Below are 10,610 nucleotides of genomic sequence, written 5' to 3'. Positions count from 1 at the left end.
ACCTTTAATAGGAACCTGGTCCGCCCCTTTAGCCTTCACCATAAAGCTTGTCCGTCCCGACCTTCAACATAAAGTTGGTCCGTCCCTTTGGCCTTCAACATAAAGCTCGTCCACCCCGAGTATTGATGGATTAAGTTTCTAAGGTCTTAACTAAATTGGTATATTTTGAGCGAATAAAAGTAAAGTCATTTTTGGGTTGCCCTCATAACCAGAAAATTGCTTGGATTGACATTAAGAGAGAGAGAGAGAGAGAGAGAGAGAGAGATAAAATATTTATTAATATATTATATGATTAATATAGTAATTGGAAATAGTAATAATTAATTAGGAATTAATCATAATTAATTAGAATAATTTTGGGTTAATTAGAATTAATTAAAAGGTACAAGGGTTGAATTGCAATAGTTGAACAAGGAAATCAATTCCAGAACCCTCCTACCTATTGACATTTTTAAGGATTTTGGGGAGGTTCTAGAAGCCTCTTGAATCAGATAAGAAAACAGTATTTGAATCATATTAAAATATTATTATATTAATATGTAGATCTAGGGTTTCAAGGTTATCTGGCATCTACATAAAGGGTCATAAACCTTAGCAAAATCGTCCCCTTACCTACTCATATATAGAAATCAATTTTTTTACTTCTCATCTCTCCATAATTTTGATCTTATGGTTTTAGGTGTAACACATTACAGGTTACCACACTATTAGAGCTAAGCTTTCCAAGGAGATCTACAAAAAGGTTTCTAACATCAATTGTTGGTTGCTGAAGGTGTGATTATAACCCTAGTTATTTCGATTATAGTAGGTTAGAAGTTGCTTCATAAAGTATGTTACTATAATAGTGACAATGACATAGAAGTTCTAGGTTGCATGTACCCATAAGAGTTTATGTGAAAAATGCATTATGCAATTTTTTTGTTGTAACCTATAAAACCCTCGGTGGAATTAGAGACTAGGATTTTCAATTATAAGTACATATTATGAAACTCGAACTCGATAAAAAGAAACATGTCAATCGTAAGGTGCGGCGCGCCTATAGCTTGACGCGACGCGCTTTTGGCTGGAGTAGGGTTTCAGGATTTACTTGCCTCTTTTTGAATTGTAGGATAATTATTAGTCATTAATTGTTGTTTTATCTAATTAAAATCCGAACCTTAATGCTAAGTAATCATAAAAGCCTAATTCGAAAATTGAGGAAGTAATATAAAAGAAAAGTAAAATTATTTAATTATAAGATAATTAAAGTAATTGATTTATCCTTAACAAGAATTTAATATATCTAAATAATGGTTTAATTAAAAGATATATATTGAATCCAAATTTGTTTAAAAGGTTAATTAATTAAAAGTTAATTCATATAATTAAATTTAAACCTTGTATATTCAAAATGTTTTGAAATACACCCTTACACACACACATACATACATATATATATATACATATATATATATAAGAGTTATAATACATAAGAGTTATAATAATATATGTAAAACATAAATTCAATCAAATCAAGAGTATTTATCATTCACGAAGCCAAACTATAAAAGAGGTATAAGGAAACGACATATAAAATGACCGTTGAATGAGTGTTCTTTTCACTCACTGCTTCTTTGTGTGGTGGAGGGTTATTAGCCAAAAGGTTTGGATTGAACACTAATCACTTTAAAAGTATAATGTATAAGTACTAGAATATTCCATAAAATCACATTGTAGTTACTTTAGGGAAAAAATGTGAAATTATATGCTAATCCATGAAAACGCACATTAGTTCTTTTCGAGTCGTTAGTGGAGCATGTGTGGTTAACCGACACACTAATTTGGGACTACATAAATGAAATGATGGAACAAACTTGAAAATTAAGGTTTTTGATGGAGCGTGCATGGTTAATCGGCACATCAATGTCAGATCATAAATGACAACGAGATTGACACGTGGTTTTGCATGGTTATTCACATCTTGTTTGTGATTCTCGGCATCCCAGTCAGAAATCGAAGAGCATAATATAAGATTAAGCATGCCACTAAAAAATTTAATATATCTTGAAAGATCTATGAATTTCATAGAGATTGGAATCGGTAAAGTTCTTTACCTGCCTAAAATAAATTTGCAATTTGATTACGACATCCTTCTTCTTATTTTGAATTGTATTTTGGATCCTAGCCTTAGATATTTTATTGGCTTAAAATATTAAGAACTAAATCAACTAACTAAAATCTTAATCTTTTATATCAGATGTCTGGAAATGGTGATGTTCTTCCTCCTCCTCCTCTACGCACTTAAAACTCCAACTTCACTCTTTTGTCAATTCTCTCAAAAGACAAGCTTACTAATCCAAACTACATGGATTGGATATGAAATTTGAAGATGACACTTCGCTATGAGAATAAAGAGTATGTTTTCGACACTTCTATTCCATCAATCGATGAAGAAACTGCTACTACTGAGGAATTTTTTTAACACAAACAACATACTAACGACACCACTAAGTTCACTTGCATTATGATTGCAACCATGGCACTCGATCTGCAAAATTCCTATAAGGACTACTTTCCCTATGAAATGAACTTGTCTCTTGCTTAAATGTCCCACAAGAATACAAGACAATGGCGTTACAAAGTCGTTAAGGCCCTTATGGTGTGTAAATTGAAAGAAGGGGAATCTATGTGTGCTCATGTGCATAAAATGTAGAGACATGTAGAGAGACTAGAGAAGCTCAGTGTGAATTTCGACAAGAAGCTTGTCATTGATATGATTCTTAACTCTTTTCCAAGTAGTTATGATCAGTTATCTTAACTTATCACTTGAACAATACAAAAACCACATTGATTGAGCTCCTTGGTCTGTTGCAAACTGTTGAAGTTGGAATAAAGAATTCTCATTCTAATAATAATGCAACTCCCCCTGTCATGGCTATTCATCATGGAAATGGGAAGAAAATAAAGGATTATTCCCAACCCAAATAGAAAGAGAATGCCCACATTTGGGAGTCCAGTGGTGGGTCAAAGGGAAAAGTCAACTTTGATGCTCCTTATGTCGGTTATCCGAAAGAAGTCATGTGCTTTCATTATAGCCAGAAGGGAAATTGGAAGAGAAGTTGCCATAAATACCTACAAGAAGTGAGAGAAGCAAAGGGCAAAGTGTCTGGCTCTACAACTAGTATGTAGTCTATTGAAATCAATAACACTTATGTTTCAAACTCTTGGAACCTTGATACAGGATGTGGTTTCCACATTTTTTATGATATGCAGGGACTAAGGAAAAGTGCAAAGGTCGAGCATGGGAAGTTGAACCTGATCATGGGGAATAGACGTACACTGGATGTTACCAGGATTGGTGTTTATGAGCTTGTGTTTGGTAATAGTGTTAGGGTTGATTTAGAAAATTGTTGTCATTTGTTGGAAATGAAAAGAAACATAATTTCATTTCACACATTATTTAGAAAATGTTATTTTTATGTTTTTTATAATAATGATGGTTTGATTTTGGTGTATAAAAATGGTGTTTTTATTTTCAAAGCTTATCCTTGTAATGATGTGTATGAAACTGTTGTGTGTGTGAATGAACTTGGTGATAGTGTTTTTTAGTATTTATTCTTATAGTGATTTAGACAAGGCATGCTTATGGCATTGTCGTCTTGTCCATATTAACAAGAAACACATCACCCAACTCAAAAAGGACGGAGTGTTGGAATCGTTTTACCTTAAATCAGACAATGAATGGATCTTGTCTATTAGGAAAGATGACTAAATCACCTTTCACTAATACTTGTGAAAGAGGTGAAGGATTGTTAAACCTCATCCATAATGATGTATACGATCCTTTCAGATATGCCACAAGGGATGCAAATCACTACTATGTGACGTTTACTGATGATTATAGTAGATATGACTATATCTATTTAATAAAACATAAATCAGAAACATTTGAAAAGCTCAAAGAGTTTAAGCACGAGGTATAGAATAAAATGGGCATGAAGTTAAAGATGCTCTGATCTAATAGAGGTAGAGAATATCTTAATATTGAGCTCAATGACTACCCTAAGGAATGTGGGATAGCTTCACAATTAACCACTCCTAGGACACCACAACTTAATGGTGTAGCTAAGAGATGCAATTGAACCTTTCTTGACATGGTTAGTTCCATTACGAGTCGGTCTTCACTCCCTATATCGTTATGGGGGTATGACTTAGAGACATCCGCTCATATCCTCAATCTTGTTCCTACCTAGAAGCTTGCCAAAATGCCTCATGAGATGTGGACAGGGAAACCTACCTCGCTTGCACATATCAAGGTTTGGGGTTGTGAGGCTCTTGTTAGGTGAGAGACCTAAGACAAACTGGAACCCATAGATGAGAGGTGTATTTCCATTGGTTATCCACAAAATTCCTTTGGATACTTGTTCTAAAGACCATTTGAAAATGTAGTTTTTGTAGCTCAAAGAGGAGTCTTTCGTGAGAGAGAACTCATGTCCAAAGAGGACAGTGGGAGTGAAATTTATCTTCAATAAATTCAAGATTCATCTGATAAAGGAACCTTAAATGACACTAGCCCTTAACTAGAGGATGAACCTGTTTAGCCCATTGACAATTTGTTGCCTCTTCATCGATCCAGTAGAGTTAGCACGTCACCCGAGTTTTATGGTTTCCATATAATGGCAGACAGGGACACATTTATCAGTGATAACACAGTGGTAAATGTGGATGAGCCAACTAACTATAAGGAAGCAATATCAAGACCTGGGGCTGCAAAATGGAAAGAGGAAATGGAAAGCAAGATCCAATCCATGTACGATAACCAAGTATGGAATTTGGTTATAAATGGATCTTCAAGAAGAAGACTGACATGGATGGTAATGTACACAACTTCAAGGTAAGGTTGGTTGCAAAGGGCTTTACTCAATCCCAAGGGGTTGACTATGATGAGACCTTTTCACCAGTTTTCAAGATCAAGTCAATTAGGGTAATGCTTGCCATAACTTCTTATCATGATTATGAAGTATGGCAGGTGGATGTTAAAGTGCTTTCCTTAATAGGAATTTGACTAAGGTTGTTTACATGGCCCAACCATAAATGGTGTGCAAGCTTGAAAAGTCTATCTATGGACTTAAACAAGCATATCGTAGCCAGAATCTTTGCTTTCGTGAAAAGGTCAAAGAGTTTGAATTTTCTAAAAGTGAGGATGAATCTAGCATGTATGCCAAAGCTAGTGGGAGTGTAGTGACATTTATAGTTTTGTATCTTAATGATATACTCTTTATAGGAAACAATGTTCTAAATTTGCAAGAGTTGAAGTCTTGGCATGAGAAATGTTTTGCTATGAAGGATCTAGGATAGGCAACGTACATTCTTGGAATAAGGACTTACGGAGATAGGCAGAGATGTTTTATTAGGCTTAGCCAGGGTACTTACTTGGATAAAATATTGAAACAGTTCAATATGGAGAATTCCAAGAAAGGGGACTTAGCCATACATTATATTATAAAATTGAGCAAGGCTTGATGTCCTAGTAGTGATAAGGAAATAGATGCAATGAGTCGAGTCTCATATGATTTCATTATAGGATCGATCATGTATGTTATGACCTGTACTCGACTTGATGTGGCTTATGCTTTGAGCATGGTTAGCATATATCAGGAAAATCTTGGTGTAGCTCATTAGACAACAGTGAAAAACATACTTAAGTATTTGAAAAAAAACAAAAGATATGATTCTAATTTTTTGTGGCAAAGACGAACTTAAATTGAGTGGTTATAGTGATGCCAGTTTTCAAGTAGATCGGATAATAGTTATTCACAATATGGTTGAGTGTTTCTATTGAATGGTGGAGCAGTGACTTGGAAAACTTCCAAGCAGCAAACATTGGTTGTGTCTACTTATAAATTAGAGTACATTGTAGCAAGAGAGGTGGAAAAAGAAGCGGAATGACTAATGAATTTCATGGGAGACCTTGGAGTTGTTCCATCAATCCAAGAGTCCATGAGATTTTCTGCAAAAATGAAGGTGCGGTTACTTTGACCAAAGTACCAAAGGATCATGGGAGATCAAAGCATATCGAAAGAAAATACCATAATATCTGACATCAAGTTGAAGAAGGAAAACTCGTGGTGAATCATGTATCATCCGAGGAGAATCTTGTTGATCCTTTTACAAAGGGTTTAATCAAGATCAAGCACTTCAAGCATGCTAGGAGCATTGGGCTAAGAGATGATATTAGATTTTAGATTTTGGTAGTTAGTTGATAGTTTTGAAACTATGTAACAACAATAAGTTATAATTGAATGATGATTATGTAATAGATATTTATTTATGTTCACAGTGTGTGATACAATAGTCAATTAATTTATTCTTGTGTTTCACTTTGCATGTTTTACTTCCTGAATATTAATTTATTCGAAATGCCATAGTCGGCCATACTTTAGGGAGTAGGTATTTATTTCAGACTGTCATGGAATATTTGTAGATTGTCCATGGTGATTAGAAATTGCATAGGGATTGTTGCAATATTCATGAGTACTTAGAAAATATGGATTTTGAGTATTTGTTAAAATTGCGCTTAGAGATTACTTCATGGATTCAATCACGAGTAATTATAGGACAATAATATCTTATCTCTTTAAAAGAAATATATATATATATATATATATATATATATATATATAAGTCATAGTTTGCGAATATGATGTGCATTAGTTTGCATCAACGCATCCGTACCTAAATGTCAGAAAGTGTAATTCCACATATAACATGATGGATAAAAGGTACGATTATATAGTCAATGTTTACTTGTTCCATTTTCCTTTTAAGGAAAAGCAATATCTTTGATCCCCTCGGTGATTTGATGTTGACACTATAGCGTTGGGCCCAACCAAGACTAAATTAACGTGTTCAATTCATAGTCTAACGACATCATCATAATTTGGGGAATCAAGAAACAAAATCTTGTACCATGAGATTGATTTGTATCCATGTCTCGTGTCCATACGATATTTTGAAGAACGAAGGGATAGATGATCACGTATCTCATGGATAACGTCTGATCACTTATCTTATGGCTAACGTCTGATTTAATCATAGTTTGGCAGTGACTTTTGGAAAGCACTTTTTACTGGTTATTCAAAGACTTATACTTGCAATTGTAGTCAGCGACTTATCCAAATCGGAGACTGTTAGATTAAGTCTCAAAGGTCTTAACTAAATTGGTATATTAATAGTGAATAAAAGTAAAGTCCTTATTGGGTTACCCTCATAATCAGTAAATGGCTTGGATGGACATTAAGAGAGAGATGAATGAATTATTAATATACTATATGATTAATATATTAGTTGAAAATAGTGATAATTAATTAGGAATTAATAAAAATTAATTTTTGGTTAAATTAGAATTAATTAAAAGGTGTAAGGGTTAAATTGTAATTGGTTAATAGTAGAACAAGGAAGGCATCTATAGAACCTTCCTACCAATGGACAGTTTCAAGGAGCTTGGGAAGGGTTCTGAAAGCCTCCTGGATCAGATAAAGAAACTGTATTTGAATTAGATTAAAATACTATTATTTTAATGTTCAAATATAGGGTTTTAGGGTTATGTGGCAGCTATATAAAGGGTCATACTCTTGTAAAAACCGATCCCTAACCCTCTCATAAGCATAAATCAGATTTCACTTCTTCCATCTCTCTAAAATATTGATCCTAAGATTTAAAAGGGTTTTGGGTGGGACACATTAGAGGCTACTACAATATACTAACATCCTAGCATACAGAGGATCCATAATGTAGTATAAAGTATAGTGAGAAAACTCACCTAAGCTAAACAGCAGAAGCTGACTAGTAACCCCAGCACAAGAACAGCTAACACAAGCCACCTAATGACAACCGAGACTAGTTCTTAGACAAATACTCAATTCTACCAAAGTTTGACCAACAATCAAACTGATCAAAAGTCAACTATTAGGTTAACAAGCATGACGCACCCTCCACTAGGTGTCCCGTGCCCAATGGTCAAAAGTCAACTAGTCAGGATCCAAATCAAAATCATACATGTCTAGAAAAACCCCAAAGGTGCGTCGTAGCCACAAATATATATATATATATATATATATATATAGAGAGAGAGAGAGAGAGAGAGAGAGCTAGGTTCAAATGTTTCTAGCAACTATTGTGTGCATGTATGCACCAATGAGAATTGAGGAAATAATAAATAATTAAATAAATCAATTAAGGGTATTATAGTAATATTTGTATGTTTAATTATGGTAATTCATTAACATCCTATAACTCAGTCTTCTCCCCTCTTTATCTTCAAACGTTTGGCCTCAAAAATCTGTAACCTAATCTCGAAATCATCGACCATCCTCAATCCTCATCGTCTCCAACCCTATTTGATGAATACTCCTCTTCTCCTTCATTGATTCTCGCTTTGTTCAAGACTCCGCCACTCTTTATCAGCAAATATTGCGTATATTTTTTTTTATCAGCAAGAGATAAGCACATGGATTGGGAGTGAATGTCACACAGATCAAGATACAAGCTCTGCACACCGTTCATCTAATGACTCGATCAACGGATTGCCTTCATAGACGACTAGTATCATCCTCCTGGATTCAAATTTTGAACAAATCTAAAAACCCTAACGTAGGTCACGTTGCCTCCATGATTTGATGTGATCCTTTATCAATCTTATTCTTCAGTAAGTATCGACTATTTCAAAGAAATTAAAATTCTCATGGCTACAAGCTTCAACCAAATTTCATCTTTTTACCATTCAATGGTCTTTGGTCCAAAATCGTAGTACCAGGTAAATATTTTGAAAAGAACAACTTAATTTTTTAATTTTTGTTCTTCTTTGCATTTGAAAAAGTCAAAATTGGTGTTCATATTTCTAAATCGATATTGCAAATGTGTGTTTGTTTCTTGAATTCATGACTGGGAATGGATGCAGATGTGTGTTGATGATTCAATCACAGCTCTTGAATTCTGTATTCAATCACAACTCTTGAATTCTGTATTCAATTACAACTTTGAATTTTGTGATGTATTCTATTAGAATTTATTTATATAAATATATTATGTTAGAATGTTTGAGAATAATTGTTAACAACAAGTATATTTGTTTAACTGGTATTGAATTTGTGATGTTTTATGGTTGACTTTATAGTCTCTACTACATGATGTCAGAATTTATAGTTTTTATTTTCTACTATATTTTGTCAAACTTTATAGTCTTTAGTACATTCTGTCAGAATTTATAGTTTTTATTCTCTTAGAATGCATTGATTTTTTTAATTTTTGAAACTTGATTATGTTTTCTATGTGGATTTAGGTTTTGAAGAGGCTAACATTGATGTGGAGAAGGAAGAAAACATAGAGAACGAGAGTGTATTTGAAAGACCCTAATTTTCATAATTGAAACAATTGTTACTCCAAAACATGCTACATGCATATTTATAAAATAATATTTTACATTGATAAAGTGATTACAAACTACTGGATACAAACCGACTATTTCAAAGTGTTATATATTACATAACTTCCCAGGATTCTATAGTTTTATACATATGGGAGTGCAAAATATAATAGTTTCAAACTATTCATAATCTTCTATCAATACAATAGTTTCAAACTATTCAAAAATCTTCTATCAGTATATAACTATACCGGATGCTTATCTCTTGCAATTTGTTAAACATTGAGAGGGTAAGCGGTGACGCTTAGTGAGTTCAATAATAGATACAATATAACATTATGTCATATATATACCTCAATATGGCAGAAGCAAAGAGGAACAAGGAACAACAAAGGCATATGTGAATCATGTGACAAACTTTCCATAATAATCATTGATTTGATTCAAAGATATACAATCAATGAGACATAACAATTTCCATACTTAATATACATCAATAAAGCTTTGGCCCAAATGAGCAGAAGACATACAACTTCGGATTAACATTTGGTAGATTTCAGGCTTATAGCCCTGTCTAACCTTCTACCAATACCATAGAATAGAAATCATTCTCTTATGAAGACATGTTCTACATGGCCATAGGCTACATACCAGTACCAACGTGAATCTAAGTCCTTTCACTGATCACATGGTCAAAGGTATTTCTGTGCTATTAAAAATACCGAATAAAAATAACACGGGAAAATAACCCGGAATAATAACACTGAAAATCACATAGCACATATAACACATAACATACGATTGTTCCTTTATATTAAACTCACCTTGAAATAACCGAGGTTAAATATTAATTTGGGCAGCACTTCGGCTCTAAATATGACTTTTTGTGAAGAAACTAGGGATTTTTATCGAAAACTGGACCTTTCGCGGACAGAGTTTCGACTAGAAAATATAATTTTCTCGGGAACTTCGGGGCGCCAAGACTTGCTTCGGGTGTCGGGATTGATACCGCGACTTAGAGGGATTAAAAGTGGGCTAAATATAGAGTATAGGGTGTAAAAGAGTGAAAGTTTCCAAACAAAATCGGGCTGTCTCGTGTCCCTTTTATAGCTGGTCGAAGCCTCGGAGTATGTTGGGCTTATTTCGGTACATTGGGCGTACGAGGCGTGGCAGCAGCACGGTATTTGGGCCTCGGACGTGTCTCTAT

Source organism: Lactuca sativa, chromosome 3, assembly GCF_002870075.4.
Source record: "Lactuca sativa cultivar Salinas chromosome 3, Lsat_Salinas_v11, whole genome shotgun sequence".
NCBI lineage: Eukaryota > Viridiplantae > Streptophyta > Magnoliopsida > Asterales > Asteraceae > Lactuca > Lactuca sativa.
Note: the sequence above shows the minus strand (reverse complement) of the source record.